This window comes from Balaenoptera acutorostrata, chromosome 3 (genome assembly GCF_949987535.1).
Source record: "Balaenoptera acutorostrata chromosome 3, mBalAcu1.1, whole genome shotgun sequence".
NCBI classification, from domain to species: Eukaryota; Metazoa; Chordata; class Mammalia; order Artiodactyla; family Balaenopteridae; genus Balaenoptera; species Balaenoptera acutorostrata.
In genome coordinates this window covers 168,635,394-168,663,013 of record NC_080066.1, presented here as the reverse complement: position 1 = coordinate 168,663,013, position 27,620 = coordinate 168,635,394, and the positions used below count along the sequence as shown (strand labels likewise).

The 27,620-nt window shown below is 45.3% G+C and overlaps 1 protein-coding gene across 1 annotated transcript in view; it reads left to right on the top strand.

Annotated features, from left to right (window-relative positions):
* The first annotated feature begins 3,663 nt into the window (after positions 1 to 3,663).
* DGLUCY (D-glutamate cyclase) overlaps positions 3,664 to 27,620 on the top strand; it is an 88,088-nt gene continuing 64,131 nt past the window's right edge. Inside the window, 1 exon segment of the mRNA XM_007180868.2 lies at positions 3,664 to 3,879. The gene's annotated coding sequence lies outside the window, so the exon portion shown is untranslated.

Genomic DNA, 27,620 nt, shown 5'->3' with positions numbered 1-27,620 from the left:
TGGACTCGGGTTGTTTCCATTGGCTGTTGTCTAATAACCTTTAACGTAATAGGTGGGATCTGGCTCCTCTGTGACCTAGGACTGAAGCAGGAGATAGATGGGCTCCAGGTTAGACATTTAAAATCAGCCTCCTGGGACTTCCCTGGTGGTGCAGTGGTTAAGAATCCGCCTGCCAATGCAGGGGACACGGGTTCGAGCCCTGGTTCCGGAAGATCCCACATGCCGCGGAGCAAGTAAGCCCGTGTGCCACAACTACTGAGCCTGCGCTCTGGAGCCGGAGAGCCACAACTACTGAGCCCGCGCGCCTAGAGCCTGTGCTCCACAACAAGAGAAGCCACCGCAATGAGAAGCCCGCGCACTGCAACAAAGAGTAGCCCCCGCTCGCCGCAACTAGAGAAAGCCCACGCGCAGCAACGAAGACCCAACACAGCCAAAAATAAATAAATAAATAAATACATAAATAAATACATAAATAAATTTATTTTTAAAAAAAATCAGGGGCTACCCTGGTGGCGCAGTGGTTGAGAGTCTGCCTGCTAATGCAGGGGACACGGGTTCGAGCCCTGGTCTGGGAAGATCCCACATGCCACGGAGCAGCTGGGCCCGTGAGCCACAACTACTGAGCCTGCGCGTCTGGAGCCTGTGCCCCGCAACGGGAGGGGCCGCGATAGTGAAAGGCCCGCGCACTGCGATGAAGAGCGGTCCCCGCACCGCGATGAAGAGTGGCCCCCACTTGCCGCAACTAGAGAAAGCCCTCGCGCGAACCGAAGACCCAACACAGCCAAAAAAAAATAAAATAAATAAATAAATAAAGTAGCTATTAAAAAAAAAAAATTAAGCTGGACTTTAAAAAAAAAAAAAAAAAAAAATCAGCCCCCCGTTTCCTCTCCGAAATGGAAGTAACAACAGAAACAGGGTAAATAGCCAGGATTTGTCTCCTGTGGACGCCTTAAGATAACAGTCACGGCAGGGACAGAGGAGGGCTAAACCCTGAGAAAAAGATCAAGAGGTCACATATTTCCTGTCCTTGGGGCAAGGGAAACACTACACATGCGCAGAAAGGCTCCTTGGGGGTCAAAAAGGAGGGGGCACCACCCCATAATATGTGATGCTAAGGCCGTCCCATAGGCCTCTTGGCTGAAACCCATCTTGGAAAAAAGTTGTGCACACATGTTGGGGAGAGTCCTAGGGCAGGTCGGGTGTGGAAAAAGAAACCAGGTAATTGGACAAGGTAAACAAGACCCGGAAGAACTGCCCTATATGCATGACTTAAGCGCCTCTTCACTGCGCTCCTCCTCGTTGGGGAGGACGCCCACACCCTTGCTCTCCAGGTGTGCATCTCTGCCTCGCTTCTGTCTTAACGAAACAGTTTCTCTGTGTGCTCTCCCACTTGTTGTTGTGCCATGTCTCTAATAATAAACTTTGCGCCTGTTTTCACAGTTTTTGCCTCCATGAGAAATGCATTTTTCACTGGGGGCAAGAGGCAGGGGGTGTGGTGGCTAGGATTCCTGGTTTTCACCCAGGCTACCCAGCTTCAATTCCTGGGCAGGGAATTAAGATCTCACTTCACACCACCACTCACTGCTGCCTCTCTGAGATCAGGACCAATTTAACAACTACCTTTCGATTTACTTTATTTCATTCTCTGGAAATAGGATATCAAACAGTATGACTTGGACCCAGGGCTGGGTAGGCAAGCTAGGGCTGGAGAGGGGGAAGCATGGGTAGCTTGTTTAGGTATGGACCTTTGCAGAGCTGGTCAGAGATAGCACCCTGGGTGGGTGGGGCTGTATGACACAGGGTTTCTGATTCTATAAGAAGAGAGACCTTTCATTTAAACCCATTCATTTATCCATTCATTCATTAACTCACTCATTCCAGTATTATTGAATGAGGTAGTGAGCTCAGCCTGCCCCGAGCTTCCAACCACTAGAGGCAGAGAGACAAGTAAATCGCTACTGACAACACCTAAGGGTGAGGGTTTGGGGAGGAAAAGAATGGCAGGCTGTGGGAACACAGAGGGGGCCCCTCACCTGTCCCTGGGAGCCAGGAAAGGCTTCGGAGGAAGTCAGACCTGTGTCAAGTCATAAGAAGGGGGAAAAAGTTAGCCAGGTGGAGGAAGAGGTCAGGAAGAGTGAGCCAGGCCTATGGAGGGACGGGCCAGGGCCTGGATCTGAAAGGGAGGGCCTGCAGTGGGCTTAGGTGTATGACTTGTGTTTTGAGGTGAGGGTGCTAAGATTCATGAAAGGCCGGAAAAGTGAAGCCACAGGTGCGGGCAGAGATCATTTGGTGAGGGACCTCGGATGGTGTTTGGGCTTAATCCTGGGGCAGAAGAGAAGTCCTGATGGCTTTGAAGTAGGAGAGGGACAGATCAGAAGAAAGAGATCCTGTTCTTCCCTTGAAGAAGGCATCTAACAGAAAATCACAGGAGCTGACATCTGCGTGCTTTCCGAGTACAAGGTGCTGCTGTAGTACTTCAGGCTTATTATCTCAGTTAATCCTCACAACAGCTGACCAAGATGAACGACAGGGAAATGGAGGCCTAGAGAGAAACTCACCAAGGGCTCCAAGTGGGGGTGGCAGGATGCAGACCCAGCCATCAACTCGGCTCTTCAGTGTGGTCCATGGACCAGAGGCAACTGCATCTCCTGGGAGCTTGTTAGAAATGCAGAACCTCAGCCCCACCCCAGACCTTCTGGATCAGAGCCTGCATTTTCACAGGATCCCCATGTGATTCTTGAGCACGCTGAAGTTTGAAAAGCACTGATGGTGATTCCCAAAACATTAGATTCTCCTGGGCAGTTTTGAAAATCTTTGGTGCCCAGGTTGTGCTCCCAGATCAATTACATCAGAATTTCTGGGGCTATCAACACACAACTGGTTTAATAATATGTGGTGTATATATATATATATATATATATATATATATATATATATATATATATATATATATATATATACACACACACACACACACACACACACACACACAATGGAATATCACTTAGCCATAAAAAGAATGAAATATTGCCATTTGCAGCAATGGGGATGAACCTAGAGAATATCATACTAAGTAAGTCAGATAAAGACAAATATTATGATATCACTTGTATGTGGAATCAAAAAAATAATACAAAGGAATCTACATACAAAACAGAAACAGAACAGACTCACAAACAGAAAACAAACTTATGGTTACCAAAGGGGGAAGGGGTAGGGGAGGATAAATTAGGAGTATGAGGTTAACAGATACAAACTACTATACATAAAATAGATAAGCAATAAGGGTTTACTGTATAGCACAGAGAACTATATTCAATATCTTATAATAACTATAATGGAAAATAGTCTGAAAATATATATATATATATATATATATATATTACTGAATCACTTTGCTGTATACCTAAAACTAACACAATATTGTGTATCAGTTGTATTTCAATTAAAAAGAAAGAATTTCTGGGGCATCAGAATTTTTCAAAGTTCCCTGGGTGACGTCAGTCAAGCTCTTGCATTATGTGTCCCTGTTTCCAGGGAGGGCAGGCTAACTCCTGCAGAGAAACTAGGCACAAGCTGGTAGCGTCCGCCCAGCCGCAGGGGGCTCTGCGGCTTTAAGAACTGGGGCCAGCTGCCCGCCTAGGAGGCCACCGGCCAGCGCACAGGCCACGTGAGCACGGGCTGCAGAGCAAGGCTGCGACAGTCTGCGCTGGGGCTGGTCTGGGCTTGCAGACCCGAGCCCTGCAGAACAACCCGGGTGGTGCGGGCGAGCTGAAGAAAGGGGACCTTTGTGCCTTTTTGAGGGAAGCATACATTTTTGCAAGGCGGTGGAAACAAAGAGAGGAACTGTAGCCCTAGTCCAGACGTCCCAAGCAAACAGTAAGTCAGGAGGGCACGGAACACAGCACAGCCCCCCTCTGTCCCAGGCGACGTCCGCACACCCCGCCGCCGCCACTGCAGGAGCTGAAGGGCCTGCGGAGCCCGCGCAGGGCAAAGCCAGTTAGCAGGGCACAGAATTTCCTGAACTTCTCCCCAGGGGTTCCCGTCTGTTCTTCGCTTTGGAAAAGCTGGGCTCATGATAGGTAGCACCTGATGCGGACGCACCCCAGGTGTGGGTGGCTTGCCTCCTCTCTGTCCTCCCTCACTCCTGGGCCTTGCTGTTCAGGTCATTGCCCTGAGGACCCAAGGTCATGTGAAAGCAAAGAAAGAGAAACTGAAACCTATCAGAAGTAACCGTTGGCCTTTGGGCCACAGTCTTGCTGGCGACAAGGCGATAAAGCTAATGGCCAAGATGAGGGTGGGAGGAGCCGGGGGTGCAGGGACTCCAGGTGCCGCAGACATGGGCAGTCAGCTGGGCGCCCACAGGACACAGGCGGGGACCTCTGGGGAAGGAAAGGTGGAGGCAAGGCCGTCACCCCCACCTTGGCTGGAGACAGAGCTTTCTCCCAGCCGTGAGCCCCCTTGTCTCGGTCTCCACTGGGGGGGCAGGACCAACATGGCGCAGGTGACTGCCGTGGCGGGCTTCTGACCTGTGGGCCACCAAACGCTAAAGACAAAGCCTTGTGACTTTTGGGTGTCCCCTCTGTAGCGTTACCTGTGCCCCCCTGCCCCCCTCCTTCGTGATGGACCATCAAGAGCCCGCTGTAATCCACCTTACTTGGCATGCAAAAATGATCACGTGTTGGGGGCGGGTAGCAGGTTGCACGATTATGTTGGCATTGATTGGCATGCAGAGGAGGGAAGCTACTCTGTGTCTTCAAGATAACTGGGTACAAGTGAAAAGGAAGGGAAGGAGAGGTCCAAGGGCAGAAGGCAAAGAGAAAGCCCAGAGGGGTGGAGTTAAAGTGGGGAAGAAGGAAGAGGAAGGTGACCTGGGGTGAGGCAGGGCAGGGCAGGGTGGGGTTAGCTGAGAGAAAGCTAAACTGTGGCTTGTACCTAACTATGATGAAACATCTTAAAGGATCAGATATGACTTCCAGCTGCAGGGCTAGATCCCAGGAAATCAACTGCTGGCCCATGACATGTTTGATGTATAAATCTGAGCATCTTTAGAAAATGGAAGTATTGCATATGTGACCCCGAAAATTCTGAAACACCAGGCTCACATTGCAGCAGGGCAGCTGAAGCTGGAGCTGCCTGTTCACCAGAGTCCCCGCTCACCCTGCAAGCATTTTGCATTCCCCACCCCATGCCCCAACTTGTGTGCCTGCTTCCCATAGGCATCGCAGATTACTGCTACTTCTGCTCTTGATAATAATGGTTCTCTTCTATTGAGAGCCGGTGTGCGTGTGTGTGCATGTGCACACACACACCAGGCACACAGGTATGCTCGCTTTCAATTAACCTCAATTAATCTCTCCCTTTTTCAGTTGAGGATGACAGATGCACAAAACCAAACGTACCTTTCTCCTTAACAGATTTCGCAGCCTTTCTGGGCGATCTGCCAAATTGCTAGATGGTATTTGCATTAAAAAAAAAATTTGAGTGCATTTTGTTATTTTGGTTTTAAGGATTTCCCAGCTTGCCTTAAGGCCATATTTCATTTATGCTACATTTTATAGCTTCACAACATTTCTTGAATGTACATGAATTCATTTTATCCTTCTAGCAGTTGCGTGAGGTCAAGTAGTTTGCGTCTCCTTCCTTTGCTCTCTTGGAGAAAACCAACTAGCAGAGAAGCTAAATGACTTCCCTTGGTCCTGCAGTAATTTTGAAGAAAAGTTAACATTTGGGCACAGCTCTCTGGAAAACTAAGCCATGTTCGTTGGCTGCATAGAATTGTGAAAAGTTATGCTTTGTAAAGCATAGTGACTAAGGATATGATCTCCATCCAAATCACTTGTTTGACTACTGGTTTGGCCACTTCAATAGCCATGAGTCTTTGGACAAAGTGCTCAATCTACCTGCGCCTTCTTTTCTGTAAAATGATAATAGCCCTTATCTAGGGAGTGTTGTGTGGATTAAACATGATAATACCTGTGAAGTATTTAGAACAATGTCTGGCACACAGTAAGCTTTCAGTAAATATTACTATCAGTACTAAAATTATTGTTATCTGTTCCTTTGGGAAATGTTCTGTATTACTTAGGGTACAGGCTAAGTTGTAACAAAAAGACCCAAAAATACATTTTCTCAAAAAAGGAGAGACATGTATTTCTCTTTCACCTCATAGCTAAGAGGATGCTAGTCAGTCCAGAACAGGTAAACAGCTCTGCTCCACAGGGTCATTCAGGAACCCAGGTTCCCTCCACTGTGTTGCTCCCCATCCCCTACTGTGTCCTCTTCTGCATAGTCAAAGCTGGCTCAACATCACGTCCACCTTCTGTTCCTGCCTGGAGGAAGAGGAGGAGAGGAGGGGAAAACCAGCAGCCCCCTTCTAAATGATGTCATTCAGAGGTCGTCCATGTGCTTCCATTGGCCAGAACTTGGGCACACTAAGCTGCAGGCGAGCCTGGGAAATGTATTATCTAACTGGGCCAGCTAAATATGCCCAACTAAAACTTAGGAGTTCTCTTATTAAAAGGAAGAAAGGGAGAGTGGAAACTGGGAATAGTTCACAGTTTCTGTGCCATGTTGCCAGAGACATGTGTTTTGGATCTGAATTTGAAGTCGTTAATGTCTTCTTGGTCTGCCAGTTTCTCAGCCCATTGGTGCTCTATGTCTTGTCTGTTGGATGTCTGCTTTACCCTTGGATTTCTTCTTTAGCAAAATCCAAGGATGGCTCTTAGCTCCATGTTTCAGATAAACACCTCTGGTGGCAGTGTGATTCTCTCCAACAGGCTGGTCAGACTGACTGTCCACTGGATTGGGCAGCCTGTTCCTTCACTGCCCAAATCTCCCAGCAAGAGTAGCGCTGGGCTCTGTTTTAAATTTTTTTTCTTCTGAATTTTTGGACAACTTTCTCAACATGCAAAGTAAATTCCATGATCCCTTGTCTCTCGAGAGTCACTATCCCTTGGATCTCGGGCCTCTGGTGGCTGATTAAGGAAGGGTACCTGTGTTCCTTCCATTCCCTTGGAGTCCATCTTCGCATGTGTTGAGGAGGGAACCTTATCCCCACCTCATCAGGAATTATCTGTGAGCCCTCGAAGCTGTGATAAAGAAGCCAAGCCACTTGTTTGGTGGATGGATGGGCAGCCACGTGGTCCTGAATCTCTGTGGTCTTAGAGTTCAACCTCCAATGATGCATACTTTCCTGAAATCAAAGTTAAGTAACAGCCTGACTCAATAAAAGGAAGTGTGGATCAATGTTCCATTCTCATTACTGCAAGTAATTGAGGTTGGACAGGTCAAGGAAGGGAATGCCAGTTGTCTCAGGGGAACTTACCAGAGAAGGTGCTATGATGAATATTGCCTAAGAGATGAAGAAGGAAATTTGTATTTGTTGAGGGCCTATTATGTGCCAGGCACCTACAAGAAGCAGAAGTTAGAGCAGTAAATAACGAGACAGACACCTAATGGAGATTACAACCTAACAGGATTACTCTACGTTAATCATCGTGTTTAATCCTTGCAACTCTGCAAAGGATTAATATAAAGGATTTCATATTTTATAGACAAAAATGCTAAGCTCAGAGAGGGAAATAGTAAGGATGCTTTTGAACCCACAACTGGCTGATTCTAAAAGTCCTGCTCTTGGGAATTCCCTGGCAGTCCAGTGGTTAGGACTTGGTGCTTTCACTGCCGTGACCGGGATTCAGTCCCTGGTCGGGGAACTAAGATACTGCGAGCCTTGCGGGGCGGCAAAAAAAAAAATCCTGCTCTTTCCATCATTACTCTAACTGCCCCCCGTCACTTTCTTTGTTGAAGAGGGAATCTAGTCTATACACAGAAGTGACCTTGACCACCGTGCTAAACATCTGAACCGGTGACTATTGTTAACTCGGCGGTCGGCTTTGTTTGACTATGGTGGTCGGTTTCTCTCTCTAACCTGCATTCTCTCTAACCACTGTTGTCCACTTATCCTTCTGTGTGAACCCACCCAGCTGAACCCTACTTCTAGGACATTTCTGCCCTGCTCCTTCCTGGGGTGCCAACTGATGCTAGAGGAATTCCCAAGGATGCCTGGAAACCCTTCCAGATGTCCCTAGATCCTTCCCTGTCCATTGCCACTGGCATCTCCTCCTGACCGTCCCTCTTTCACCAACCCTTCTTTTTAACCTCCTTGTCTGTCATCGTCATTGACAGAGAACCCAACTTGCCCTTTGATAAAACAGCAAAATTAAGGTCCCAAGAAACTCTCTCAAGGTCCTCCTGCTCAACCCCCTAACACATCTCCTGCTCTTCTTCTCCATCCCCCCATGCCAGGGAAGGAGTGGCCCCGGCCCCCAGCTGCCCTTCCCCTTGTGCCCCTGCAGCCTCCCTCCAGTCAATTTTCTCTCACTCACATCTTCACCCTCTTCTCTACCAACACTTCTCATCAGTACCTGAACGTGGTCAGTCTCTTCAGTCTGAAAAATACCCAGTTCTTTTTTTTTTTTTTTAACATCTTTATTGGAGTATAATTGCTTTACAATGGTGTGTTAGTTTCTGCTTTATAACAAAGTGAATCAGCTATATGTATACAGACATCCCCATATCCCCTCCCTCTTCTGTCTCCCTCCCACCCTCCCTATCCCACCCCTCTAGGTGGTCACAAAGCACCGAGCTGATCTCCCTGTGCTATGCGGCTGCTTCCCACTAGCTATCTATTTTACATTTGGTAGTGTATATATGTCCATGCCACTCTCTCACCCTGTCACATCTCACCACTCCCCCTCCCCATATCCTCAAGTCCATTCTCTAGTAGGTCTGTGTCTTTATTCTCTGTCATACAGAGTGAAGTAAGTCAGAGAAAAACAAATACAGTATGCTAACACATATATATGGAATCTAAGGAAAAAAAAAAAAAAGGTCATGAAGAACCTAGTGGCAAGACGGGAATAAATACCCAGTTCTTGATCCCATATTTCTAACCTCTCTCTTCAGTTTCCCTTTCTCTGTCTCTTCATGGCCAACCTTCTTGAAAAAATCATCTCTACTGCCTACCTGCCTATTCAGTCCTCCATCACCCATTGCAATCTGGTTTCTGTTCTCATGATCAATGCCTAGACTAAAGTCACTAAAGACAGCCATACTCCGGGTCCAGAAGGTGCTTTTCTTCCCTGATCTGACTCCCTCTTTCTGGAACCTTGGTGCCATTGCACTCCCCTGCCCCTTGAGCCTCTCGCTCCTTGGCTTTACTCTCTGGGCTTCCACCCTAGTTTGCTGGACATTGTTTTCATCTCCTTCACAGAGACCTCCTGTCCACTCACCCCCTGAACGTCCCCTGGGTCTGTGTCCCACCCCCTGCTCTTCTTGCCCTCTGCCCCTCTTCCTTGGTGTCCTCAACCACCATGAGCTGACGGCTCCCAGCTCTCCCTCCTCCATACGGATCTCTCTTCTGACATCTGAATGCCCAGCTTCTCATGGACCTCTGCTGGTGGCTGTCCCACACGCTCTTCCTACTTACAGTTCTAAAGCCAAGCTCCACACCAGTCTCTTCCAAGACTTAACCCTCTACTTGTAACTCTTATTTTCAGTAATGTCACCCTTACCGCAGTTGCTCATGCCAGAGAAAAGAAATCTAGTAATTATCTCAGATTCCTCCTTCTCATGGCACCTTTTACATTCAATCAAGTATCCTGTCCAGATGAGTCTACCTCTTCCAATTCCTTGAATCCCCCCTTCCTCTCATTCCCCTCCCACTGGTGAAAGCCCTTATTGCTTCTCTCACACAGCTATGTCAAAGGGCCCTTGAGGGACCTTCTTCTCCACTTCCGTCCTCCACTGGAGTCCTGCCTGGGTCACCCGTCCAAGGCTGTCTGCTCAGAGCACCCTCCTGCTCTTCAGCACTCCCAAAGCTCTTGGATAAAGTTCACACTCCTTCGGTTAATCATATCCATGGACCCGCTTCTGATCCATTTCTTGTCTACCTTTCCAGCCCCTCTCCAACATTACTCCCTGTGTGTCAACCACTCAGCGTGCTGCAGGGACATGCCTTCACTGCAGTGCCCTCTTCTCCCTTCTTCCTAGGGCTAACTTCCAGTTGTCCATCCAAACTCAGCTCATACATCACCTCCCAGACCATACCTGCCTGGTACTGTCATCACAATGTCATACACCTCTTTCCTCACTGGCAGTTCCAGTGCTTAAGCATGTTGCCCAACACACAGAAGTTGCTCTATAAAAGGTAAAGGAGACCCACCATTTTTTCAGAAACTTTGAACTCTTACAGAGCCTGATGCATCACATTAAGGTGCATTGTAACAACTCTTCAGGGAGTGTCTGTTTTTTTTTTTAACATTCATTTATTTAGGCTGCGCTGGGTCTTAGTTGCGGCACATGGAATCTTTGTTGTGGCATGTGGGATCTTTAGTTGCAGCATGCAGACTCTTAGTTGCAGCATGCATGTGGGATCTAGTTCCCTGACCAGGGATCGAACCCGGGCCCCCTGCACTGGGAGCATGGAGTCTTACCCTCTGGACCACCAGGGAAGTCCCGTGTGTCTGATTTTTAAATAGAAACATCATTTGGCTTCAATAATCAGAAGTTTAGCAGCTGCACACCCAGCCCACTGAAACAGCTATTCCTTACTAATTCACTCCTTGAGGAGTTAAGCAAAGGGAAGCACCATGTGTCTCTCCTCGCTGCCACTTCCTCTTTACTGTGGGGTTTCTGCATTCCGTGTATGATTGCATTCGGCTCTGGGGTTCACAGTGCAGCAGGACTCAAGGCTTGAGGTAGGAACCGGGGCCTCTGTAGAGGTAGCTGCTTGTTGATTTGAGGTGGATTAGAATTTCTGTCAACAACGTGGCCTTCCTCAACCAGGAGCACACTGAGGCTTGGACAAAGTGCTGCTGGAAGGCGATGGTGCATTGGCCAGGGAAACCGTCATGTCCCAGTAGAGTTGGTTGTAACTCACTCTGATTCTCTGGTGGAACAGAAGCAAATCTCCATGTTTTACAGAAGCCTTCCTTGTTGGTTATGATGCAGTGTTACGTACTGTACTTGAAATGTACTTGCTGCCGAATCTGCTCTCTGGAATAGATGAGATTCTCCCTAGTCTCTGGTCATCAACTGAGCCTGTCAAATAAGGCCCTCTGTCCAGCTGTGTGGATCGAGGCAGGTCCAATGGCCCAGACACTGAGAGCCAGACCTATCAGGAGCCTTGTGCCTATCACCAAGTGGGACCTCTACATCTGCTACTCCTCTAAGCCTGGGCTCTCACATGACTGAGGATATCTGCTGGGGTCAGATACCTCACAGGATGTGCACATCAGGACCTGGGAGGTTTGCAAATGACAAAGCTGACTCAAACTGACACATGCAAAAAAGATGAATTTACTAACTCAAGTCTAGAGGGAGATCTGTATTTAGACATGGTTCTTTGTAGGTCCAGGGGTGGCATCATTGAGACCTGTCCCTCCCCTTATACTCCTATCTCTGCTTACTTCTCTGCAAGCTCCTTCACAGGCCAGCTCTCTCCTGTGACTGTCTCAGTCTGTTTGAGCTGCTAAGGCAAAAATAGCACAGACTAGGTGGCTTAAACAATAAACATTTATTTCTCACAATTCTGGAGGCTGGGAAGTCCAAGATCAACACAGTGGCCAATTTTGTGTCTGGTGAGGGCCCAGTTCCCAGTTCATAAATGGCTGTCTTATCATTATGTCCTCACATGACGGAAGGGGAAAGAGAGTTCTCTAGGGTCTTAGAAGTGCACTAATCCCATACATGAGGGCTCCACTCTCATGACCTAATCACCTCCCAGAGGCCCCACCTCCTAATACCATCACATCGGGGGTTAGGATTTCAATATATGAATTTTGGGGACACATAAACATTCAGTCCATTGTAGTGGTTGTCTCCAAACCAAACACTGTGATCATGGCGGTGGGGTATTTTGATTGGTCACCTAGGTCTGAGATAGTGATTGACAACCCCACCAGGGGAGGGACAGTCTTAAAAATGTCTGGGCATGTATCAGTCTCTTAGGGCTGCCTCAACAAATCACCACAAAATGGGTGGCTAGAAACAACAGAAGTGTATTATCTCACAGTTCTGAAGGGCAGAAGTTCAAAATCAAGGTGTCAGCAGGGCCGTACTCCCTCTGAAGACTCCAGGGTATAATCCTTCCTTGCCTCTTCCGGCTTCTTTGGCCCCAGGCAATCCTTGGTTTATAGCTGCATCGCTGCAAGCCCTGCCTCCATCTTCACATGACTGCCCCTTCTGTGCTGTTCTGTGTCTCCTCTTCTAAGGACACTCGTCATTGGATTCAGGACCCACTGGATTAATCCATAATGATCTCATCTCGAGACCCTGTGCTTAATTATGTCAGTAAAGATGCTTTTTCCATATAAGATCACATTCACAGGTGCTGGGAGTTAGGACTTGGACATATCTTTGGCCGGGGCTGCGGGGAGTAGAGGCAAAATTCAACCCATTACAGGGCAGAAAGAGTAATAGATAGCCACGACACTCTGCTCCTGGACTTCCTAGCATCCATCTGTGCCCTTTTCCCATACAATTTCAGAAATGCGCCCCCTGGAACATGGTACAGGCTATCCACATAAAAGCAAAGCTAGCGGATATACATTCTTCTTGACCAGGTCTGGATGTTGCTCTGAATAGTCTGTTAACCAACAGCTAAATGATCATTTCAAACACCCCCGGCATTTAATAGTGGAGAAAAGTAAGATACTTGGAATAAAAACCACTTGCATTTAGTAAAGGGGAGAAGGGGAAACATGAGGCTCCAGTCACTTGTCCGACGTCCTGCAGAAGAGGATTGACAAGGAGCCACTTCATATCCCTGGAAGATGTGAGTTCCCCAATCAGCCAGGGGTACCCAGGGCTCTACCTCTGGAAGACTCTCCCTTGCCCATGGCCCTCCATGGGTGGATCAGAGAGAATGTCCCTTCTGGAAACCGTAGACTCTAGCAGGCCACAGTTTGAGGATGTCAGTCCAGAGATCTGGGTCTGGCCCCAGTGGTTGTGCAATCTCGTGCTGCGGTTTGCTAGACTGAGACGTCTCTGGCAGTATGACTCTCTCAAACTCTTAGATAGTTGCTGGGAAGTTAGTTTTTTGATAACTCCATGAGCTGGCAACCAGAGCCAGAACCCAGACAAGTCATGCTCTGGAATCTGGACCCTGTCCTCACCACATCTATCCCCTAACAACCGTCTCTGTGCTCTGCTCTCTCCCAGCTTTCATTTAGACTTTGTCCATTTGGCCTCTGCCCTGGACACACTGGGTTGGGGGAGGGGGAGGCCGTGTGCCCTCAGGCTCTTCCCAGTGGACAGCTGCCTACAGTGGGGTAAAAGGCACTTCACTCAGGCAGGGGGTGCCCAGCAGGAGCTGCTGGAGGGGGAGAAGCCCTCGCCAGGGTCCCTCTCCTATCTCCCGCTGTGTTTCCTTCTCCCAGCCTGTGCTTGCACCAACTTTAGCCTGGGGCAGGAATTTGACTGTTGCAATCCTAAAACTGATTTTCTGGCTCTCAGCTCAGTTGAATTACAGGCCACAGCAGAAAGAGTCTTTGTTTTTCCCTTTCCCTGCTTTCAGAAAGGCCCAGCTGAGACTCAAGTGTATCTTTTCTTATAAACCCTCACTTAGGGCTGAAGAAATGGCTGACACACCCCAGTAACCTGGCTTTAAAATAAAAAAATAACAAGTCCTCTAAATTTCCAACCTCACCGGATTCAACAGGAGAGAGTTTAGCAACTTTGCTCCGCTTAACAGATATGGCTCACTTTCCGGTCACGGAGGGGAGGCTTCGCACTGCCCTGCTCTCCACCCCAACACAGCCAACTTCCAAAATCCTGCTCCTGGTCCAAAATTCTGTGCTACTTAGGACACTTTTGATTGCAGCTGGATCTGCAACTGTCTACTTAATGGGAATCAGGAACGGCTGGATCCAGATACTCAATGCGGACTTTGCCTCTCTCTTACCCCCTCTCTTTGCCTTTCTGTGATTCTCTAGTCCTCCTTTCTGCTTTTCTCTCTGCTGGCTTCATTTTCAGGCTGATTTTTATGGAGGTCTAGGCTTCCCATGCATTCATTTACATATAGTAATCCCACCTCTTTCTTGATTGCTCCAACAGAAGGGCAGGGATGGCTCTGATTGGGCTGGCTTGGGACCTCTGCTCATCCCTGTAGTAACCACTGAGGCCAGACAAGTAGAAATACTCTAGCTGGCCTGAGGCATAGATCCACCGTTGATGTACCACATGAATGACAACCCTTCTGGGTTGGGGGAAAGGCAGTTTCTGAAAGGGAAAAAGTGCTGGGGAGACAAAAATAAGTGTTGAGGGGCTAGGCCTCTGAGCAGGCTCTTGATTTGCATTTTCCTGTTACTCAAGAGCATGCAGCCTGCCTGGTTTTTGCCTTCACCCTCCGGGGATCTGACCCTCTTTCTGCATTCTTAGCCATCACCGAGAGACTTTTTATCCTCTCTTTTAATTTTTTTTAAAAATTGTGAAATATGTCATACATACATATAAACCATATGTTCAGCTTAAGAATAGCAAAACAAACACCTGCATCCCCACCACCCAAGTTAAGAAATAGAACAGTGTCAGTTTCTTAGAAATATCTGAATGCTCCTCCCCAGGCACATATCCTTCTATCAGATGGAAACTATACAGAATTGTGTGTTCATCATCCCATGATTTTCTTTATAGTTTTACTATACACACACACACACACACACACACATGCACACACGCACACCTGCACACACACGCACACAAATACACTTAAATCTCTAAGCAGTATATTGTTTGGTTTGGCAGGGAACAGATGCCTATTTTTTTTTTTTTTTTTTTTTTTTTTGGCTGTGTTGGGTCTTCGTTTCTGTGCGAGGGCTTTCTCTAGTTGTGGCAAGCGGGGCCACTCTTCATCGCGGCGCACGGGCCTCTCACTATCGCAACCTCTCTTGTTGTGGAGCACAGGCTCCAGATGCGCAGGCTCAGTAGTTGTGGCTCACGGGCCCAGTTGCTCCACGGCATGTGGGATCTTCCCAGGCCAGGGCTCGAACCCGTGTCCCCTGCATTAGCAGGCAGATTCTCAACCACTGCGCCACCAGGGAAGCCCCAGATGCCTATTTTTAATGCTGTATTTAAGAATACAATATATATTCTTCTGTGACTTCTTTTATTCAACATTATGTTTTTGGGATTCCTTTGTGTTGATGCAAGTAGCTGCAGTTCACTTTTCACTGCTGTGTAATCATCCAGTATGTGATTATCCCACATTGCATGCATCTCTTCTGCTCTTTAGAGTACATACCTATGAGAGGAATTGCTAGGTTCAAGTGTGCTCACATCTTCAACTCTACTGGATATTGCTAATGATCTTCCCAAAGTGATTATAACAATCTACTCTTCCACTAGCAATCGATGATAGTATTTTGGTTGATCTCATTCTTGTCAGCTTTAATTTTTGTCATTCCAATAGGTATGGTCTCTGTCTCATTACAGTTATAATTTGCATTTATTTGATAACTGTTGAAGTGAAGAATCTTCCATGTTTACAAGCCATCTGTTTTTTACCTCTGCTGTGAAATGCCCATTTATGTCTTTTCCCCTATTTTCTAACAAGCTGTTGGTATTTGGCAGTTGATCCATAAGAACTCTTTATATAGTCTGGATTATAATCCTATGTTAGTTTTTATATGTTCAGATATCTCTCAGATATCTCCTTGCAGTTTGGGATTGCCTTTGCATTTTATTTATGGTGACTTTTGAACAGAAGCTCTAATTTTCATGTCAAATTTACCTTGTCAAAGAAAACTTTCCCAACTTGAGGTCACAAAAATAATTTTTTTTTATTCTCTTCTAAAAATCTTTTATTTTGTCCTTTATATTTAGTATTTAATCTTTCATGTTTAAGCCTTTATTCTACCTGGATTCGATTTTTGTGACTGTTATAGGATAATAGACTTCCATTTTTACTTTTCCCCTCACTTATCTGCAATGTCCTCTGTCACAAATCAAGTTCCATATACGAGTGTTTTTTTTTTCCTCTGAGCTCTCAAATTTTCTGTGTTGAACTCCAGTTTTTCCCTTAATCCATTGCAGATCAATATTTTTGTAGATATAACAAAAATTAATTACTAAAAAATTTAAAACATGCATAAAATAAAGGCCTCAATTATTTATTATTAGATTCAATGGGCATAAACTTGCTCTGTAAAATTGCTATGAAAGTTTCTAAATGCTTACTGTTCACTTCTGTACTGATCGTGGGCCCATGACAAGGAATTCAAAGATGGTAACCAGTGTACAGATAACATTTGAGTCATGCTAATCTGTACTGCTCTACTGATATGTTTGTTTATTCCTGCTGTACTATCACTCAGTCTTTTTTTATTGTGGTAAAATATACATAATGTAAAATTTACCATCTTAACCATGTTTGGGAATACACTTCAGTAGCATTATATGCATTCACATTGTTATATAACCATCACCACCATCCATCTCCAGAACTTTTTCAGCATCCCAAATGGAAACTCTGTCCCTATTAAATGATAACACCTCATTCCGCCCTCCCTCTAGCCCCAACCACCATTCTACTTTTGTCTTTATGAATTTGAGTATTCCAGGTACTTCATATAAGTGGAATCACATAGTATTTGTCCTTTTGTGTCTGGCTTATTGCACTTAGCATAATGTCTTCAAGGTTCACTCATATTGCAGCATATATCAGAATTTCATTCCTTTTTAAAGCTAAATAATATTCCATTATATGAGTATACCACATATTTTTTATCCATTCATCCTTGATAGATATTTGGATTGCTTCCACCTTTTGGCTGTTGTGAATAATGCTGCTGTAAACATAGGTACACAAATATCTGAGTCCCCGCTTTTCATTCTTTTTGGGTATGTATTCAGAAGTGGAACTGTAGTTCAATGTTTAATATTTTGAGAATCTATTATACTGTTTTCACAGAGGTTACACCATTTTATATTCCCACCAGCAATGAACATGGTGTTCCAGTTTCTCCACATCCTTGTCAATATTTGTTATTTTCTGGTGGGTTTTTTTTTCCCTTTTTTTAAAAAATAACAGCCATCCTTATGGGTACGAAGTGTTGTCTCATTGTGATTTTATTTGCATTTCTGTAATGATCAGTGATGTTGAGTATCTTTTTATGTACTTCTTGGCCATTTGTATGTCTTCTTTGAAGAAGCATCTATTCAAGTCATTTGCCCATTTGTTAACTGGATTTTTTGGTGTTTTTGTTGCTGGGTTGTAGGAGTTCTTTCAATCTTAATTACCATGGTGGTATAATATGTTTTGATATCTGGTAAAGGAAATGCCCCCCCCTACACACACACTCTTGTTGGTTGTTCTTTAAATATGACTTGGCATTTCTTGGCTCTTTGCTCTTCCAAATAATCAGCTTGTTGAGTTCCTTTTAAAAATCTTGTTAGGATTTTGATCGGGATTGCCTAGAATATATACATCAATTTGGAGAGAAATGATATATTCACAATATCGTCTTCCTGTCATGAACATTTGTTTATGTCTTTTTTTTTAAACTTGCAGTAAAGTTTTTCTCTAGAAAGGGCTTTCACATGTTTTCTTAGATTTACTCCTGGATATTTGATATTTATTCATGCTATTATAGGTGGTATCTTTTAAAATTGTATTTTTTAGCAGTTACCGGTGAATAGAAATACAATTTACTTTTCACATTGATTTTGTATCTAGAAACCTTCCTGAACTCTCTTACTAATTTTAATAATTTATTTGTAAATAATGTTGGGGTTTCCATGCTGACAATCACAAGACCTGCAAGTTTTTTCCCTTCCTTTCCAATCCTTACACATTTCCATTTGCTTTGTTTTTCTTGTTTTACTACACAGGCTGGTATAATGTGGTGTTAATGGGACTTCTTAGGCCTTGTTTCAGCTCTTAAAGGGAATGTTTTCAACATTTCACCATTAAGTATGATGTAAGTTTTTTGTCCTTTTTTTTTCTTGCTAGATGTTCTTTATCAAGTTCTAGGTCAAACTGAGTTTTTAAATTTTTAATAGGATGTTAAATGCTATTAATTTTTTTCTGATTTTATTGAGGTGGTAAATTTTTTGCCTTTAATCTGGTAATATGAATTCTATTAACCACTTTTCTAATATTAAACCAACCTTTCATTCCTGGCATAATCCCAACTTGGTTATGACGTACTAACTTTTTTGATACATTGCTGGATTTAGTTTGCTAATATTCTGTTTGGGATTTTTGCATCTATATTCATGAGTTAGATTAGCCTGTCACTTTCCTATCCTGTTTTGTTCTTGTCTTCTTTTGGTCCTGAGAGTTTCTTTGATCCAGATAAACTTCGTTTCCTGCCTAAATAAGAATAGTAGATCGGTGGTTTTTGCTGACTTGGTAACACACCAACAGCATATGAGAATTTGTGTTTTGATGGAGCATGATTTTGAATTATATTCAGACCATGTGCTGAACAGTCAGCTCCTGAGTTGGCTTGATGAGGGCTCAACAAACTTTTATGCAAAGGACGATGGTAAATATTTTAGGCTTTGTGCAACACTTACATCTCTGTATTAGTCATGGTTCTCCAGAGAAACAGAACCAACAAGATATGCATAGATATATAGATATATGGAATTGACTCATGGGACTATGGAGGCTGAGAAGTACCACAATCTGCTGTCTGTAAGCTGGAGACCCAGGAAAGCCAGTGGTGTGGTTCCAGCCCAAGTCCGAAGGCCTAAGAACCAGGAGCACAGATGGTGTAAGTCCTTGCCAGGGGACAGGAGAAGACCAATGTCCCAGCTCAAATAGTTAGGGAGAGCGAAGTCTCCCTTCCTCTGCCGTTTTGCTCTATTCAGGCCCTCAGTGGATTGGGTGATACCCATTCACTTTGGGGAGGGCAATCTGCTTTACTCAGTCTACTGATACTAATCTCATCTGAAAACACCCTCACAGACACACCCAGAAATAATGCGTAACCCAATATCTGGGTACCCTGTGACCCAGTCAAGTTGACACGTAAAATTAACTACCACTCTGTTATTATTTCTCCTCCCCCTCTCCTGCTTTTTAACAACCTTAAAAAATATAAAAACCATTCTTAGCTCACAGGCTATGCCAAAAAATTTGCCAGCTCTTGGTTTAGACTGTCTCAATATCTACATCACAATTAAGTTTTGTTGTTTTCTACAATATAGTGATGCTTGTGTGGTTTCCTAAAGTAAATAATCTATGAAAATCAGGAGTCAGATAGACAGCCACTACCCACAGTACTAATGTACACCCACCCGGCGCATGATCCACGCTGCCAGACCTGCATCCACCAGACTTAGTATCTTTTGAAATTAGTACCAACCTGGACACACCAAGTAAATGCCCCTAACTTGTAAGCATTGTGATTCTAATAGCTACAGAGTTAGTCTCTGGCTCTCTCTTGCTGCCCTCTCCTGGCTGGCCCATTGCTGAGGCTCAGAGGAGAGTCCTGGTGGAGTTCATATGGCTCATAATACCTTCAGGTCTGGCTGCTGGTCTGTAGACTTGTCAAAACCTGCTCCAATAGAAAATACAATCAGGGGGCTTCCCTGGTGGCGCAGTGGTTGAGAATCTGCCTGCTAATGCAGGGGACACGGGTTCGAGCCCTGGTCTGGGAAGATCCCACATGCCGCGGAGCAGCTGGGCCCGTGAGCCACAATTGCTGAGCCTGCGCGTCTGGAGCCTGTGCCCCGCGACGGGAGGGGCCGCGATAGAGAAAGGCCCGCGCACCGCGATGAAGAGCGGTCCCCGCACCGCGATGAAGAGTGGCCCCCGCTTGCCGCAACTGGAGAAAGCCCTCGCACGAACCGAAGACCCAACACAGCCAAAAATAAATAAATAAATAAATAAATAAGAAAATCCTTTAAAAAAAAAAAAAAAAAAAAAAGAAAATACAATCAGGGATCTTTTTTTTTTTTTTTTTTTTTTTTACACACACACACACTGTATTTTATTTTTACAAGAGATAGATAGACTGACACCAAGCATTGTACATGGATGACCACAACAAAAGCAACGATGACAATCAGGGATCTTAACACTGGTTGTGATGGCCAAGTTTATTATTTCTCGTAGGGTCCTAAGACTTTTTGAAGAATTGTCACATAGTGAACGTTTCCTATATGCCAAGCATTGCTAAATATGTGTTATTTCATTTCATCCTTATAACAACCACATGAGCTCCATATCCCTTGACTGTTGAGCATTCCCTTTGTACAGGTGATGAAATTGAGACCTAGAGAGGTTAAATACCCTGCCCAATGTCCTAGAGAGGTTAAATACCCTGTACAGGTAGTAGGTAGTGGAGTTAGAGCTCAGAGTTAGTCCATATATATCTGACTCTAAAACCCATGTTCTTAACTGCTACTTAAGGTTCTCAGTCTTTCATACTGAGTCTAATTCAGTGGGAATCTATGGAGGCAGACATTTGCATGCACTCCAGGATTCTGATGCAGGTGTCCCGGAGATCTACACTTTGAGAACACTGCCTCCCATAAATAGAAGCTGAACTCCTTCCAGCAGAAGGATCTAACTATTCAAGACCAGAAGCTTCATTCTTGGGTGGAACAAAATGCTGGGCCTACCCACATTCTTTGGGTAAAAGAGATTAGAAGAAGTGATAAAATGTAAAGGAATCTTATCTCTTTCGGTCCCTCAACTAAGCCCCAGAGAAGTGCTGCTCCATCAAGTTTACCTGAAGAGGTGTAACAATCACCTTTGCTAACAAGCAGCCCTGAGCAAGTATCAACTGGTTATGTGGTAATACTCAACAACTAAGGGAAGCCTGGCTCTTCTGAGGAACGATTGCACATCTTCATTGAAAATGTGTACTGAGCTGCCCAGCAATCCCCCTTTCCTTTCTTTAGTAAGTCAGACCTGAGGGGCTTCCCTGGTGGCACAGTGGTTGAGAATCTGCCTGCCGATGCAGGGGACACGGGTTCCAGCCCTGGTCTGGGAAAGATCCTATATGCCGCGGAGCAGCTGGGCCCGTGAGCCACAATTACTGAGCCTGTGCGTCTGGAGCCTGTGCTCTGCAACAAGAGAGGCCGCGATAGTGAGAGGCCCGCGCACCGCGATGAAGAGTGGCCCCCGCTTGCCACAACTGGAGAAAGCCCTCACACAGAAACGAAGACCCAACACAGCCATATTTTTTAATTAATTAATTAATTAATTTTTAAAAAAAGTCAGACCTGGTACTCAGCCTGTCAGATCTGGAACTGTTCATGGCTCACTAGGCAGAGACAAAAGGAAAAAGGCTTAGTTATAATCTAAACACAATGAATTTGCAATGAAACAAAGCAGCCTGGGCTACAACCATTCCTGGGCATGCTCTGGCTTTCTAGCAGCAAATCTATGTTTGGCAAGGAATGGGATGGAAACTTCTCCCCACCTTGTGGCTAGTGTTTTCTTGAACTTCTATATCTCTTTGGCTCCTGGGTGGGGTTGGACACCATCCACAGAGCAGAGGTTGGGGGTACACATGGCTATGAGGGCCAGCCACTAGTTAGTGCCCAGCGAAGAAGAAATATAGTGGGGGAAAGAACAAAACTATGCAAGGAATTTTGCTGGGTGTTTGACTGATATGATTTAATCTTCCAACAACCCAGAGAGGTGTTGGGATTATATCAATATCTTCATTTGACAAATGAGAAAACAAAAGCACAAAACTCAAAGTAACTTGCCCAACACCACTCAGATAACAAGAAGTAGAAGCAGGAATCAAACCCATAGTCCTGTCACTTCCACCTAGCCACGTGCCACTGTAAGGCACCACTGCCCTCTGTGTTTATCCCTCAAAATAGATCCTCTACTTCCAATCTAAACAGGTTCCACTCACAGCCCTTGGCAAAAGGCCACTCGCCCTTGGGTCCAAGAATAACGTTAATACAATGAACAATTTTTTAAAAATGAGATTACATATGTAAAGCACTTAGCCCAGTGCCTGGTACTTTTTAAAGTACTCAACAGACCTCCGGGCATTGTCAGGCCTGAGTCAAGTGTGTTCCAGGCTGCAGGAGGTTCCCTTGACCATTTGGTAACAAACACTTCTCAAGTAACTACAATGGATGGTCAAAATAGGAAGAAAAAATAGCCTTGGACTTAAGGACTTTGTAATCTAACTGGGGTATTGAAAGAACTGAATATTTAGGAAAAAAGTCAGAACTTATTAATAGTTTACGTATCATACAGGGTTCTCATTTCTAGTTGGGCTCTTACTCACTACTGGATGTGTAGCCTTGGAGAAAATGATTTCACATCCTTTTGGACCTCAGAGTCCTCTTTGGAAAAATGGAGACACTACCAATCTCAAAGGATTTTACTGTTAGGGGCACATATGTGGTCAATACTTAATAAACAGTACACAGGGTCTGGAGATAAAGGAGGAAATAGAATTAGGTGGACTTCCTTCAAGATCTGACTTTGGAATTGAGCTCTGAATGAAGTGAAGGCCCTGAAACTATAGAGAGGAAGTAATGTTCCAGGTGCTTTTAATCCTAATGTTACAGAAAATCCAACTGAAACTGGTTTAAACACAAGTGGAATTGATTGACTCATAGAACTAAGAAATTCAGAGATAGGGCAAGTTTGAAATGCACTAGGTGTTGATAATGCCATCATGGTTGCAGCTATAGTTCTTGGCAGTGCTTTTGCTGGTACTCTTCATGTGCAGTTTACCTAGAGTCTGACTTTACTTATGATAGTCAAGTGACTGGAGAAACAGTCCAAGCCTCGCATCTATAGCCCCTGAGGACCTTCTGTCCCCCATTCTCAGGAAGAGTCCCAAGAGCCATTCTGATTGGACCAATCTAGACCACATGAACCAACCCCTGCACACAGGAGGTTGGGATTATGTGATTGACTCAGCTTAGGTCACATGTTCCATCCCCAGAGCCTTGGAGTAGGGACCAGTTCCTTGGAAGTACATGGCTCCTCAAATGGAAATGGGGCACTGTTGAGAGATGGGATTTGGCAGGGAGAGAGACACAATGCCCTCAACAGGGAAATTGCTTTTATAAAGTAAAAAAGATGGAGGGAGCTGTGGATAGAGTGAACCCACAGACTTGTTGGGGAGAGCAGAACATTCTCCAGAGGGAGATGTGAGAAATGGAACATTTGAGAGGGAAGTGGGGGCCCTGCAGGAGGCCATGCCAACCTCTGGGACCTGGGACCTTGTGTGAGCCTGGGAGTTTCACTGTAGCGTATACCAGCACCACCAGCAAATTCAGGAAACAAGCCTGTTTCCTTCTATTATAAAGGCTAATCCTTTACTCATTAAACAGAGTATTCACTCCACCTGAAAACGTTCAGTGTTGGGATTAGAAGAGAGGGAGCGCACTACATGCTGACTCTGGGTAGAGGAGTTTCCTGTGTTTTCTCCTTTAATAATGCTCCCAACCTCCCTCTGGGACAGGAGGCTTTACGGCATTCGCAGATGGGAGAGGGAAGGGAAGTGACCTGTCCCGAGTCACTCAGCTAAGAGATGGCAGTGGGGAACCTGGAGTCCCCAAGGCTTCTTGGCTCCCAAGCCCACAGCAGGGCACCAGGCTGGGATTTTCTCCAGTTCCTGAGAATTCCGCTGTCCTGTATCACAGCAGCGTCTGGGCGGATGACCCTTTTGCATGGTGACACCTGCTTCAGAGCACAAGCTTGTCCTCGGCTACATTGGTTGTGCCTGAGGACACTACTGAATGTGAGAGTCTGGAGGCAGGGGGCTACTCATGAACAGGGCCTCTGTACCTTCCCCGTCGGACCGAGGACGGGAAGTCAGGCCCAGGAGAACCGGGGGCAGAGGGGGTGCTGAGCGTCCTTCCCGGACAGAAGTCAGCACTGTCCTCCTGCTTTATGTATAGTGTCTGCTCGAACATCACAGATTTTCCTAGATGAGCAAACCAAGGAACGGCCATGACAGCTGAGGTCACAGCAAGTGGCTTGTGCCTGTGGGTGTGTTTTCTTATCCCCATTTTACAGATGAGTACATTAACCTCTGGGAGGTTGCCCACCGATCTCACATGGCTGGCAGGTGACTGAGTTGGAATTTGAACTCTGTTCAAGTTCTGTCTGACTCCAGAGACTGGATTAAGTGCTCTGCTGTGAAGGGTGACCTTGAACTTAGGGAAAACCTTCAGTGAAGCTGTTTGGCCTTGTGGATCCCTCCCCAAAGAGAATGTCATGTGCTACCAGGAGAGCCTCTGATCCACTGTGTTGGAATAAACACAGATCCTTTCTTGGCTCACCCGTGTACACTGATGTCACCATCCCTCTCCCCTACTCCCCACTTCTTCCCCCCTCCCCCCAATACCTGAACAAGCCCCAGAGGAGTCACTTCCTGTGCGGGCTCCCTCCACCCCAGGAATTTTCTATCTGCAGCAAGTAGAGTGCAGACTTCCCGGAGCCTCGGGACGTATCACCCCCAAGATGATGCTGATGCTGATAGTAAGCCTTTTATTTTTTAAGGCCAACTACAACAAAAACACGGAAACTGGGAATGAGCAAGGTCCACGTGAGCGATCACAAGGTATAACAACAGCTGCAGGAGAAGGTGACTGCAGGGAAGTGGATTGCCCCCCTTTTCCTTATGTTCTGTTTTTAGCCTGTGTTTTTCAGAGCAAGTAGGTGCCATGGTGATAGGAGCCATAGAAATAGATGGAGCACACCGCCCCGCGTGCGGCTGCCGAGCCCGCCGTTCCCATGGAAATGCTCCGAGCGCTGGGAAGAGCCCAGGATTCTGCTGTGTTCTGGCTGCAGTGCACGGCAGGCCCCTGAAGGGCCCGGCTCCAGTCAACCACGTGACACTGCTCTAGGATGGCCCCTTGAGGCTTCCAACTTTCTCACCAAGTTTGTCCCAGGTCCCGGATAGCACACCCTCCCTCCGAGGGCACCCATGGGAGCTTCTCTCTGAGTCATACCAGAGACTGTCTTATGGAGCTTTGGCTTTGCCCATCCGGGCCAATAGTGGCCTCTAACACTGCCAGCGTTCCTGTCCCCACTGTTGGGAACACCCTGTCCCCATCCTGACTAGATGTGGAACTGTCACTGTTTTTATGCAATGGTAATAAAGAGCTTTTACCACTGGGATTGAGTCCCAGACATTTGGTAACCAGGAATACTCATAAAATGAAATCTCAGAGGATCTCAACCTGAAAGCAGAGCAGGGAAGGGCATAATCAATCACGTCTGAGGTTGTGCTTTCAGTTTGTGAACCCTCGGACCGTGCAGACTCAGGCCCAGTCTCACAACTGTTTCCGGATGCAGCTTTAATGCACTGAAAGACCCTTTGAAACAACTGCTTGAGCTGTCCCATAGCATTTATATAACCATCTCAGCATCGCTGTCTGTAGATGTATGTAAATGATCCTGTTGGAACTTAGCTTGTTTTTATTTGGATTTAGACCAATTACACGTCTTCTGAAATATAACCCATGTGTACACACGCCCTTTAAACCTGTCTTATATTAGGCCTGGCATAAGAGGGTTAAGCTTAAAGGACATATGTTATAATATCTGTTCCATCATATTTACTTCTGCAATGGGGCTCTATTACATATACTTGTTTCCATACATTTATACTATCAGATGGCATACATCCTTCAGGGCAGCGCAAGTACAATTCTGGACTAAAGTATAGTTCTTAGACCAGTAATTCTAAGCATTGACCAATTGAAGTTAATTTTACTCTCAATTAAAGAAACACATACACACATACCCTTAAAGGAATTTTTTTTTAATTAATAATCCATACCACCATCAACTCATGAATTATTGCCCAGGTAGTTACAGATTGTGAAAATCATAGCATTGGAAGGTGCTAAAGTAATGTCTATCCTGGCATATCTGACATTTGACATGAAGACACTGAGCCCCAAAGAGTCGAGGTGCTTTGCTGTTTAGCTCAGCATATCTTCTGTGTATGCAGGCGGTGTGTCAGGTCATTACCACACGGCCAGCCCTTTCCCAGCAGTGGAAATGCATGGAGTCTCCCACCCCTCCAACTAGCAAGTGGTGCTCACAGTGACCTTGAAGTAGGCCTGTAGGTCACGCCATTGGTGGAGCTGCGCAGTAGAAGGGTAACCAGACATTAAAGCAACTTCCTGGTTTGTCCCTAGGACTCATCCTTGAAACCATGTCTCTCCACATTTACTGTTCGTAGCATCATACACGTAACCTGCATCTGGGTTCTGTATATCATGTTTTGTGGTTACCGGAATTTGGTGTGACCGAGCGTTGCAGGGCCTCTGAATTAAATAAGCAAACACGTGTGCTCTAGTTTTACAGGCGAAGCAAACTATGAAACAGAAGGGCTTGCCTTTCTTGCCCATAGCGCTCTCATACCTTGGAGTTTTGCCACTTGGTTGGATTGCTTTATTTGGCCTAGTAACTAAAAGCAGATTTGCTTTGAAGAGCAAGGCTCTCAAATCTTCTATAACTCTCTAAGAATGGACATTCACAGTCATGTTTGGCAGACAGAGTTTTCCCAGATTTTCACAGAGTCATAAAGTTAATGTTTGGCCATGTGAAGCATAAACAAAGAAACCTTCCTTTCCTAGATAAGCTCCTTTCCATGGAGTTGGAACAGGAAGCCTGAGTTAGAGAATAGTTGATATTTAATTCAAGAGACACACAAACCCTTGTGTCACTTTTCCCAACAATTTGAAAGTAAACATTTAATGTGAATGCACCTTAACAATCACAGTTTCCTTTTTTAATTTTAATTTAAAATTTTTATTGTGGGAAAATATGTACAACACAAAATTTACCATCTTAACCAGTTTTAAGTGTACGGTTCAGTGGCATTGAATACACACACATTGTTGTGCAACCATCACCCCCATCCACCTCCAGATCTTTTTCTTCATCCTTATCCTAAACTCTGTCCCCATTAAGCACTAACTCCCCATTCCCCCACTGCCCCCAGCCCTTGGCAACCATTGTTCTATTAATATTTTCTGTCTCTATGAGTTTGGCTATTCTAGTATCTCATATAAATAGAATCAGATGGTATTTGTCCTTTTGTGGCTGACTTATTTCACTTAGCATAATGTCCTCAAAGTTCATCCATGTTGTCGCATGTGACAGAATTTCCTTCCTTTTAAAGGCTAAATAATATTCCATTGTTTGTATATACCACATTTTGTTTATCTACCATTTAACTTTTCTATAGTTTATTTCTTATCATTTTAAAATTTTGAAACAATCACAAAGTGACAGAAAAATTGCAAGGGCGGTACCAAAAAAAAAAAAAACACCTCTTTTTTTCTTGAACTCTTTGAGAATAAGATGCCTTGATCCTCATCATTTTGCCGTACTTTCCTGTGTTTTTCTATAAACAGAGACACTTTCCTACCTCACAACAATGCAACCACCAACACCGGGAAGCTGACACAGATTCATAGCCTCCATGGAATCCCCAGACTCTGTCCAGGGTTTGCCAATCATCGCAATAGTGTCCTTATCACAGAAGGACCAGCTCAGAATCACTCTCGCGTGCACGGATGTCTGTTTGCCTCCTGCAGGCTAGAAGAGCTCCTCAGTCTCTCCTGGACTTTTATGACCTTGACACTTTTGAAGA